Source organism: Suricata suricatta, chromosome 2, assembly GCF_006229205.1.
Source record: "Suricata suricatta isolate VVHF042 chromosome 2, meerkat_22Aug2017_6uvM2_HiC, whole genome shotgun sequence".
Classification (NCBI taxonomy): Eukaryota; Metazoa; Chordata; class Mammalia; order Carnivora; family Herpestidae; genus Suricata; species Suricata suricatta.
The window spans coordinates 33,180,716-33,192,974 of NC_043701.1; the positions used below are offsets into that span (position 1 = coordinate 33,180,716).

General features: G+C 35.4%; 1 protein-coding gene across 3 annotated transcripts in view; it reads left to right on the plus strand.

The window, feature by feature from the left end:
- Window positions 1-1,921: 1,921 nt before the first annotated feature.
- TFEC (transcription factor EC) overlaps window positions 1,922-12,259 on the plus strand; it is a 69,705-nt gene continuing 59,367 nt past the window's right edge. For all 3 annotated transcript variants that reach the window (XM_029924628.1, XM_029924638.1, XM_029924648.1), the window contains exon 1: window positions 1,922-2,029. The gene's annotated coding sequence lies outside the window, so the exon portion shown is untranslated. The remainder of the gene's footprint in view (window positions 2,030-12,259) is intronic.

Here is a 12,259-nt window from a genome sequence, read left to right on the forward strand (position 1 = left end):
CTTTTTAAAATTAAAACTATATTTTAGGCCAAATAACATACATGTTTATTATGCAAAGTATAGAAGCTATAGGTAAATAATTTTTTTAAAAATCATAACTATTCTTTTGGACCACTTTAAGAGACAAGCACTGTTAACACATAGGTGCCTATTTCTTTAGGTATATGTATCCGTGTGTATATTTGCAGCTTTTCAAAGCCAAAATGTATGGCCATATAGTAATACAGCTTCAGAACTACCTTCTGAATCACAAAAATGTATTTTAAACTGTAATTCCATCTGAAGTAGTTTCTAACATGAGTTAAAATCCCAAATGTTTCTCTTTCTTAACAATGTTTCTTATTAATCTCTTTTCTAAATTTTTCTTCTATTAATCTAAGTGACTTTTACTCTCAATTAAATATTTACTCCTTCCTATCACCTTAGGAGATTTAAATGTATGATAACATCATCAGAAAACTTAAGATGACTCAAAAATTTGCTATTGACAATGAGAACTCTTTTTCTTAATAATTTTATCATTCTTGAAACATATAAATCGCTGAGATATTTTTACATAACTTCCACTTCTTGAAAAACATAAGTGTCAATAATTGCATGAATTTTATTTTTTTAATGTTTATTTATTTTTAAGAGAGAGAGAGAGTGAGAGGAGGTGAGGGGCAGAGAGAGAGGGAGACTGAATCCAAAGCAGGTTTTGGCTCTGAGCTGACAGCCCAGAGCCTGTGCAGGACCCGAATTCACAGACCACAAGATCATGACCTGACCCAATTGCATGATTTTCAAATCACAGTAACCTTAGCATTAAACTTTAGTAATTAATGAGAATGTTTTGCTTCATATATTATTTTAAAATATAGATTTAGATAAAGTAAGCAAATGATGTTACTGTTGTAGAATAAATGCAGATTTTCTCTTTATAAATTATAGTGTGGGACAATGTTGCATCTTTGGATATTTAAATTCAAGCAGATAACTAATGCATAAAGGTAAACCTTTTAAAAAGTTTCATTTGGGGGTGCCTGGATGGCTCAGTTGGTTAAGGATCTGACTTCAGCTCAGGTCATGATCTCACTGTCTGTGGGTCTAAGCCCTGCATCAGGCTCTGTGCTGACAGCTCAGAGTGTGGAGCCTGCTTCAGATTCTGTGTCTCCCTCTCTTTCTTCTCTTCTGCTTGTGATCTCTCTGTCTACCAAAAATAAATAAACATTTAAAAAAATTTTTAAACTAAAAAGTTTCATTTGTGAGGGCAATAAATAAGTAATCTTAAAACTATAGATCATGCTAGAATCTGAAAAAAAATAATTATACTTATTATTCAAAATCTTATAAGCTGAATTGTGTCTCTTCCAAGATAAAAAATTCTTGAACAAGATGAAAATCATCCTGGAGTCACTTTGAGACCAAAATCATATGTAAGGTAAATGTAAATGTGACTATATGAAATATGGGGAATTTGATTTCCTTAAGCAAAAACTCAAAATCTATTACTCCAAACAAAACTGCAGTTTTAAAGATATGAACTTTGGTGCAAGTCAGTTTGTTGAAGAAATGTTAAATATGAGACTTAACATGTTGCAATAAATATGGGATCTTAGTCCATTTTGATAACATGTACTGCTTGTGTATGTTCTGGGAGGAAATGTTAATTACGGGGCAATAATGGGATGAAGGAGAGCTTTTACTGCGGCCACATTACTGTGGAGCACTTCTGTTGGAGTGCTGTGTCTCAAATTGGTAGCATATTTCAGATAAAGAAAGGAAGTCCCCCCTACTTGAAACTGCTGTGTCATTTCTTCTTCCTTAACTGAAATTCCAACCAAGTTTCAGGAAATGCCCTAATGAGCCACTTCTCTTTTCTCTTTCCTCAACTAAGTGGATTCCAACCAGCCCTAACTATTCATTATTCATGATCAGATCATTTACTTTGGTTGTCTCTTTTGGCATGGTGCTTATGTTATGGGAAGAGGGATTATAATTTGGTGCTGTTTGTAGAGGTGATAACACTGATAGAATCCAATCATTGCTGGTAGGTAACTAAACTGGCAGGTTAATTTTCTGTACTTTAAACAAACTGTGATGACAAGTCTAATCAATATTTATTTTACTTTGAAATGTGTGGCTTGCTTATAATTATAGTTTCATCTTGCATGATCATTAGATATCAGGATGTTAGAGTAGTTGAGCTGTGATTTGCTATAATTTGGGTTAAATATATCTGAAACTTTATCAATGTCTTATTTTAATCAAGATTTAGAAATCATCATTTTTGTTTATGATAACCAAAGCAATTTCTTATTCAAGTTTACTATTCTTGGATATTTGCTAAATTGGACTGATTTAACATTTTATTGTGTCTTATATGTTATTTTGTGGGTAAATGTTAATTTCTGTTTACATCTTAGCAATATATATTTTGTCGACTTTTAAAGGTAAGAAAATATGAGTCCTGTTCATATCTGAATTAACACAAGGTAGTACTTTAGTGTATGTTATTTTTCTAGGGCTAATCATTGTGGGTTTTTTTAAATAAAGATTTTGATTTGAAAGATTTTGAGGAGATGTCAAATATACCAAAGCAACAACTTTTAATAGTAATAGTTTTCAGTTGTAATAACTAATAGAGATGTAGTAGAGACTTGGATTATCTATACATCTCTATACATACACACATATATGTACACATCTATGTTTTATATATTTGTGTTTGTGAATTATAATCCCATACTGCCTTAAAATGTTTCTTTGGAAACAGTCACTTTGAAAAAAAAAACCTGAAGTAATCTTTAATTCACTTTGGGCAGCTTATTAGCAACTTATTTACTATAAACTTTACTTAACATTGATACCAAAATAACCTTCACAATCCTTCCCTATTCAGAAACTCTGTCAGCAAAGCAAAGTGAAACAGAATGTGGGGTTTATTATCAAGATTATTCAGACTATTTTGCTTTACTACTATTTTAGATGAATCTGAATGTAGCTTTACATTTTCAAGTCACTTTTGAATGAATAGCAAATCTTTTACCATTTTTTTCTGGTGGAAACTACTCTGAATAGGCCAACTTTGTGATCTCTATTTTGAGAATAAAAAAAATCTTTTTTAGCTATCAAACAAGTGGAATATATGTAATTTCCATGTTGTTTATTCTTTTGGTGTTGGTTATTGTTATTGAAATATTTTTCAGTTTCATTACAAAACAGTAGAACAGTTCAGTACATGAGTATATTTTATTGAACTGAAACTTGGCGCTGATGTCAAAAATGAAACAAGCTGGAAAATGTTTCTTAAGTGTCAGCTTAATTTTAATGACTATGGCACAGGGTTTGTTAAAAGTTCTAGATACCAAAATAATTATGAGATTTAAATATGATGCAAATATATAACATAAGTGAAATGTTCAGAAACTGTAGTAATTAACACTGTGGAAGTAGGAAACAATTTTGAAAACAGTGGTTTGAATAGTCAAAAGGGAGAAATAAAGAAAGGAGAAACTGAAAGAAATATTTTTACACAATGGTTTCAAATAAACTAATGAAACATGATTCAAAGGGGATAATGACGGATATTGATAAAATAATAATCATACATGTGGAAATGCAATCATTCAAATCTTTGTAAATCAATGTACAAATAAAATTATCCAAGGTTTATTAGACATGCCATGTTCTTCAAAGAGAGAAGTTTAATTAAGTCCTTTAGTAGAAAAAAAAATATTGAATTAAGCAGTGGAATGATAGTAGATCGTGAGAGGTGATGTTTACAAATAGAAAAGTGCAAATTTTATACTGTTTGTCACACAAAATAAAACAAAACAAATGTAGAATGCAAAATATAGTTTCTGCTCAGATTTTTCGAAGTCAGTTTACTAAGATCAGGAAGAGTCTGTGAGGCATAGAGTTGAGGATGTATGAGGAAAGCACTAAATCCACCAGTGTCTTCAAAACCATAAGCTGTGAGGGGGGAGCTTAACAATAGTCTTATAGAAAAAATGAGTAGCAAGAAACTAATGTATAAAAATATTCCTTATTTTGTTGTGCACTCCTAGCCAGTTAAGGAGTCTGGGGGTTGGGGTGTAGATGTTTGGAGACATGCAAAGATTTGGCAGTCACCATCTTGCCTGTGAGAGCTTTGTGGAGAGATAATTATGTGATTCCACTAAATTGTATTTATTGGAACATAGGAAGTCTGGCTGCTTACTCATCAGCAAAAAAAAGAAGAATGGTATGAGAATTTGTTACAGTTGGTTTATGTTAAACATAAAAAAAAAACCTGAGGGGATCTGTATTATTAAAAAGTGAAATAGTAAGATAGATTGTGGAATTTTCTCAGATGACCAGTTTAAAGAATAGATTGGTCAAGGAGAGAAAGCCCTTGCTATGGATTTTGTAATTGCTCTCAGGAATAATAGGAGGTTAGGCCTAATGATCTTAAAGATCCATTAGGTTGCTGTTTTTCTTTTTATCTCTTCAGGTTTGAAAGGGTAGGTACGAAGTTTTTTTTATTTTTTATTTTTTTATTAAAAAATTTTTTTATGGTTTTTATTTATTTTTGAGAGGCAGAGACAGTGAGAGCAGGGGAGGGTCAGAGAGAGAAGGAGACACAGAATCCGAAGCAGGCTCCAGGCTCTGAGCTAGCCATCAGCACAGAGCCCTACGCGGGGCTCGAACCCATGAACCGTGAGATCATGACCTGAGCTGAAGCCGAACGCTTAACCGACTGAGCCACCCAGGTGCCCCCGAAGTTTTTTTTTTTTTTTTAAAAAGGCACTTTGGAAAGGAAATGACTCTAGGAAGTAGATATTGAGTTTTAATAAGGATTTCCATGCTCCTTTATGTTCATTCTTAAGAGTTATATTGGAAGAGTATTTGCAAACATCTCTTGCTTTCCTGAAACACTCTCCTCCACCTGCGTACTAAAACAGATTGTGATTCACTTTCTGGGTGTTTCTACTGGGCTAGAGAATCCGTCTATCCCTCCCTTTCCCTCTGTATTTCTTATTTTGTGACTATGTTCCCAAGACAGAAGTTGTATGCACATTAACAAATTAAGTTCTGAATGATACTTAGCTTCCTTAGATGTATTTCCATACAAGTAAGAATTTGAGCCAGGACTCTATCTGTTCAGTTAGATATTTCACTGTGTCCTTTTCTCTCCCCTTTGCCAAAAATTCATTCTATCCAACATCTTTCTGCACTCTCTCCAAAATCTAGACCAGTATCTACTACTTTGAAAGTCTGTCTATAGACAGGTAATGATCTCAGCTAGTGTCTGCAAGGAATATCTCAGCAGCGAAGATGTTTATAATGTTTGCTCCCTTTGATCCTGTGCAGACTTAAAAGGATTTGAACCTACTGAACAATCTGAGGTCTGCAATAGAAATTTTGTCAGCAGCATTTTTTACCATCAAACTTTAAGTTTTGGTTACTTTTAGACTTCTCCTTAATCTTAGGCCAAAAAGCATTGATCTTTTGGTCATACTCTTAAAAATTTCTCTGTTTCCATTTAGACAATCACTTTTTCTCTTCTGTAGCTTATGATTGTCCTTCACATGTGCAAGGCTCTTTTCACATGATGGATGATTTGCTTTTTCCATCAGAATTATACCTACCATTAAAGATTTTTCCCCTAAGTATATTCAACATTGTTTGCATTCTCTCTGCTCCCAAATTGTAGAATATCTATTGTTTTTATTGCAAATACAGTTTTTTTTAATTGACCTTTTGAACATTTATTTTGGACATATAGGGATATAGTGTTTGGAAAACTCTGAACAGATCCACTGTTTGGGTAGGAACAAACCAGTGGTGAGTCTGTCCAGAAGGGGGCTGATGACACCTTCTAGAGAAGGTAGAGAATGTGTAATTTTGTCTTGAGCAATGATTTAGTTAATATCTATGTAAGTTGTTTAAGTTGAAGGTGTGTAAGTAGAGAAGTGTAACAAGTGAACACTGTTTTCAGGATGCTAAGATGCCTAAGATAGCATACCTGCCAGTGAGCAGTTAGTTGAGGTATTTCAACAATTAAACACAGAGACAAGTTTTAAAAATATATATCAATTCCCTATGAGTCTGGGGGTTTGGGAAGTGTTCAAAGAACCCTTGGAAAATAATTAGCTATTCTTTAGGCAGGCAAAGGATAGGAGAAAGGCATCAGACCAAAGACTAGCATGTGCAGAGTTGTGAAAAGCATGGCACATTCAGGGGTCTTTGATTAGAGCTTGCGATCATTGTGGGGAATAACATAAAGTAGGGCTGGAGAGTTAAGATGGGGGCAGACCATAACTATGCTTTTAAGGTTTTAGGATTTTAACAAGAGGAGTAGCTTGATCTAATTGTGTTTAAGCTGGATATCTCTGGCCATTTGGAACACAGTTTGGGGGGATGAAAGACTAGAGCCATTAGTTTTAGATTTTGTTTATAGCTCTTGTATCTGATTTAAGAGAACAAGGACAAGTGTATGCCTCTGGGTAATACTTTGCAAAGTGGTTGTACCTCTGACAAGAACAGAAGGCAAGTGCTTTGCTAAAAATATGATAGAACCTACTTCATAAGAAAATCAAAGGTGGTGGACGGTGTCATTTTCCACTGTAGAAATAACCACTGAAAATGAACATGGGTTAGCTTCCAAAGTAGTAGGCCAAGCAAATATTTGCAAGTGATTCAGTGATTTCTTTGTGGTTGCTTGGTTTAGTGCTAAGAGAACACACTGAAATGGGAAGTCAGAAGTTTAGCATTTTTAGCTTGCTACACTAACTTGCCATGTGACTTTGAATAAGTTTGTGTGCGGGGATGTGTGTGTGTGTGTGTGTGTGTGTGGGTGGGTGTGTGTTTGCTGAATATTCTAAGTTGAATTAATATCTGGTGTGGAGAGTAAAAGGCTAGGGCTGGGACTGAGTGTGAAGGATGAGGGGTCTGGCGATGTTAAGGTTAGGTCTCTTGTGCCTGAAAAGTAGTTCTAAATTCACGCCTGGGATATCAAACTTAGATTGGATGTGGGAACTCTAAGATTGGAAATCTAGGTCAGAGCCCAAAGGGAGGACCTCTCTCCTTCTCCCTATGAGATTCTTGATCTCACATTTTTGACAGATTTTCAGAGCATGAAATGGGCTACTCTCTCATATGTCTGGCCTTCTCCCTGCCCCCTCGATATCCTATTCTAAATACAGCCTGAGAGGAGTCTGTCTTAGGACACAGCTCTCAGAACAAAATAGAGAACAAGGCAACTCTACATAATTCAGGAGGTAACCTTTAATTTGCCTTTCTTCATAGGTCGTATCTATGAAGATGTACTGCCAATTCATTCACATTTCTATTTGTTTTAAAATGAAATACTGGTTGTACTAAGAAGTATCTAAACTCACCTATATTCAGTCTTCCTGAGATATCCAATGAAATACAGGACAAAACTTTTGACCAGTTGCTTAAAATGTATTTGTCTAAATACAAAACAAATGAACAGCAACAAAATAGCAAGTAAAGATATTCCAGGATATGCTGGAAGGAACGAATTTTTCCTTACGATAAACTCATAATACTCTACTTAAGGATAAAAAGGAGACAGTGACTGTTAACTACTCCTGCTTGAATAGCAGTCATCTTGGAAGAGTCTGAATGAATATCGAATGCAGCTCTATTACTTGAAGTCTTCTCTTCTCCAGTTGATAATAGCTAACACTGATTAGCCTCTCATCTAGTGCTAAAGGCTTTGTATGTATCACTTCATTTGAGCCTGACTATACCCTTGAGGCTCTTATCTCCATTGTTCAGTAGAGAAAAGTGAGATTTTTGAAAGATAGATTCCCAAGGTGATCAGCGAGGAAGTGATGGCCAGGGAGGTGGTTCTAGGTCAGGATGGTACGTAGACCTATGTAAATTATGCAATTTTTTTGGGTCACTTTCAATTTTAAACTTTATCTTTGTTGCTCTGTTTCATTCATTTTGAACAAGATCCCATCTTTATTGCAGAGAAGGGGTAACAGTTCAAGGAAGAAAGGTTGGGGGAAATCAGAACCCATGGCTAGGCTAAAAATGGTTTCCAGGCTTGCACATGGATAACGAGGTCTTTGACTGTATTAGATTTGCAAAAATAGCAGTTGCAGGGGTAACAAGGGACCAAAATAGATGGCTCTATTTCATAAAAGAAAGGGGCAAAGTGAAAAGACTCATTAATGTTGAAGCAGTAGATGGATAACCAGTGACAAATATCAAGTAGATTTCCTTCAGTTTGGTCAGAGAAAGGTCATTGATTATTTTTGGTTAAACTGGTTCACAGAGGCCAGGTCTCCACTAAAAAAGGGAATTAATTGCTTCCATTTCCCACTAATTGCCTCAACATTTCCTTTTGCTTTGTCATTGGAGATTTGGTCAGAGAGGCAAAAAGTCAAAAGTCAGAGTGTGATTGAATCTACATAAAAAGGGAATCTGAGGAGACCAAATTATGGCATTTGGCGTAATAATTATAATGATATTTAGCATTTTTCACTGGGAGTGCTGTGGATTTTTAGAGACCTTTTCAATCTTTAATCAGACCATAGGGCACATTTAAGAGAGTTCACTGTTTTTATTTCCATCTAGAGGATAAAGCATCACAGAGAGGTGAACTGACCCTGGGCAAGTCTCCTGAGATGTTAATCCTATATGTTGGATTGCCCCCTCCAATGCTGTGTTTTAGCTAGAAGCCTGGGCTCTTCTCAGAAGTATCATTCATTCATGCTCCATCAGAGTCCTTAGGCTTTTTTGGGGGGGGCACATTATTATCTGAGATTACTACCTCTATCAATGACAGAAAAACGACCCAAAGAAACCAGCATGAAATGGTCTTGAGGTCACAACAGCTGCTCAGTTTTCAGCTGATTGGGGCCATCTTCAATTAACAAGACATTCCACTTATGTTTGCTGACTCAACCCATCTTTGAAATCCTATCTAGTTCTCCTTTGGAATATGTGAATTTTGTGTTCCAGGAGTTTTGGTTTTTTTTATGTTTTGAAACCCAAGTGGCAATATAGAAAGTGGAAAGAACATAAGCTCTGGATATGATAGATGAGTGTTTACTTGTAATACCTTCAGAGGCGCAAAAGACAAATATTTCTCTTTAGGAAGTCCCAAATCTTCAATATCAACTACTCTTCTTTGATGGAAGAATTATTCTTAAAAAGAGTTATTCTAACGAAATAATCTTTATTACATTATAGGCTCTCAGAAACACGGCATAGTAGAATGAGCCCAAGTTTTCAAGGTGGTTAGGTTTTAAAACCAGCTCTGTCATGACCAGTTGTTTGATCCCAGACAGTTCATGTAATTTGATTGAGACTCAATTTCATGTGTAGACCTAATATACCTCATTGGGTTTCAAGGTTATTAAATGAGAGAGTGATAGAGCTGGCCTTAAACATAGAATGAGGACCTAGAAACTTTAGCTATATGGTTAGAGTTATTATTAGAAATTATAGATATTAAATGATAAATTTATTAATTGGGGCAAGACTCAAAACCAACATAAGAGGCAAGTATAAAATAAGTCTAGAACTCTATAAAAAATAGTTTATTTGAACAGGATGCCTTCACAGTTATGGTGAACTTGAGCTGCACCATCTTCCTCTGGTCAGATGCCAGTCTTTTCTTCATCCTATTGAAAGTACTTTGCTCCCATTGTTATTTGGTAATCAGAAAAATTCTGGCAACTGAGCAGTATTATTGTGCCCATTGTATAGATAAGGCTATTTAACATACTGGGGAAAAAACTAACTGGCCCAAAGGCACACAGCTTGTCAGTGAAAAGTCCAAGTTTGAAGCCAGATGGACTGATTCCAAAACCTACAATCAATCCCAACTGCTGCTCTAACAGTGCTTTTGAAATATCTGACTGCAACTTAAAGTTATCATTTGTGCAAGCTGAGAAATTAAATTGCCTTCACCCGCATTTTTAAATTAATTAAGGGGATTCTTATTATTTTTAATGTTTATTTATTTATTTTGTGAGAGAGTACAAACCGAGGAGGGGCAGAGAGTGAGGGAGAGAGAATCCCAAGCAAGCTCCTCACTGGCAGCACAGAGCTGAATATGGGGCTTGATCTCATGAACCGTGTGAGATCATAACCTGAGCTGAAATCAAGAGTAGGAGGAGGCTTAACTGACTAAGCCACTCCCTAATTAAGAGGATTCTTAAGCTTATCTTTCTTCTGACAAAAATGGCTGTTCACACTAAAATGGAAAACCATTGTCAACACTAACATCTATGTCACTAACCTTACACTGGGTTCTTTCTAAGTTTTAATTTAATCTCATATAGTGTAACTAGCCTAATCCCTTGTCAGGACACATCTCAGTCTTCTAACCAAAAAATATTGGGATCTGAGAATATGGGTCCTTCTTGCTTCCATGGAGCTTTTCTCTTGTACGCTTTCTCCCCCGTCCCCTTCCATAGCTCTCAGGCAGGCCCAACGAGCCTTTGCTCCCCGTTGCTGAAGCTGAGGACCAACTCTGAAGAGAGCCCTAATTGTCAAACTAGTTACTCATATTTTTTTCCTTGTTTCTCTTAAACAGTGTAACTTAATAAAACTCCTTTAAACTATATAAACAAGGCACACCTACTAACACAGGAAGAGCTAAGATTGTGTATACATGGGAAATCTGGTTTGACTGTTTTGATTAACATGACTGCTCAAGTCAGTCAAAAAGTAATCACCAGTTAAGCAAACCATCTTGACAGATTTTTGGCCCACTGTGCCTGCTTATTTGACTGACTTGCCTGTCAGGTTGAAGTGGTCAGATTGACTGGAGACAGTCTGACTGGGAAATTTAACTTTGGAGACCGTGGGTGTCTGTATACCAGAATCTACTTTAAATAACTTTATTTGAAATCTGTACCTATTTTCCTGGGACCAGTGAGAGACGTTTGAAAGTGACACACTGCAGCATTTGACTTTCTAGAATGAGATGTCTTGTCGCTTACTAGAGCTGGCAATATATTTATAGGCTACAAAACAATCACATATGCACATATAGAGTTCAATAAGATTGAAATTCTACCCTAACCTGGCCAAGTCTTAATAAGGCATCATCCTCTCTTACTCTTCTGAAGGGTTGATGATAGGTATGTGACAGCAAATAACTTCTCGGATATGAAGAAACCAATTCAGTCATTACTGACTTGTGGTAAGGCCATGTTGACCTTGCCACTGATAGTAGTTGTTCTCAGAAGAGGAATTATAAGAGACAGAAAAGAATAAACGTAAAATACCAAACCAAGCCCTTGATGAGAGGCGAGAGAATCTGGTGACATTATTATTTGAGCTGAGTTTTGAAAGCAAGCCCCTTTATATATCTGTGCTTGTGTTACTTTTGGAAATTTATTTTGAAATGAGCTCCCACGTTTGGGCAAGACAACACCATGAGGATGGAAAGAATAATTTATTCTCACATGATAATGTTGGATGTTATAAGGAGAATGCATTGAGGCTGTTGTCTGCCGTAAGCACATTTTTGTACGATCTGATTTATGTTGGTTGAGTATCCTATTGTGTTTACATTGAGAATTTGAAATACGCTGTTATTGTTTGAAAGACTTATTCACGTGCTGTACTTTAACCCTCCTAACATTCTAGCTTTTCCCATGGAAATGGAAGTGTTTAATAAATGTTCAGAACTTTGATGCTACCTTATGTACCTCTATTAAATATATTCAATTATAAGATTAGATAGAAATTAGGGCTACAATATTAGTAATGACATTAAAGTTATGACACTTTTCTTAAAATAGCTTGATTAAATAGTCATATTTTCCCTAGTGTTAGAGTCATTTGTTGTATCATTCTGTTTTTTTTAATTTTGTGATTAATAGAGGGAAAGGAAGCTTACTTTAGTTTTGCTTTCAAAGTTAATACTTTCTAGTCATTTTATGATTAAATGTTTTTAGCAATAAAGCCTTTGATCTGAGTAAAAAGGAGAACTGAATCAAGTCTAATAGTTGAAAGAATGCTATAGAGAGGCCATTGGAATATGTGTTTAAATTTGATATTTTCTCTACATTATAGAATCATTATTAATAATGTTTGAGTGTTCAACTTGATGCTTCAGCTTTTTTGGATGATTTCCTTAGGCCACGTAGATGTATTGCACAAATTTACCTCCTTGGTAGCAACTCATGCAGGTACCTGTTGGGTTGTTCCCTCCTCAGCACTAGGTATTAAGAATCAAGACATATCTGTTAATTTGAAAGGCAAAAAGCTTTGCTTTAATAATTACTTCTGATGAGGA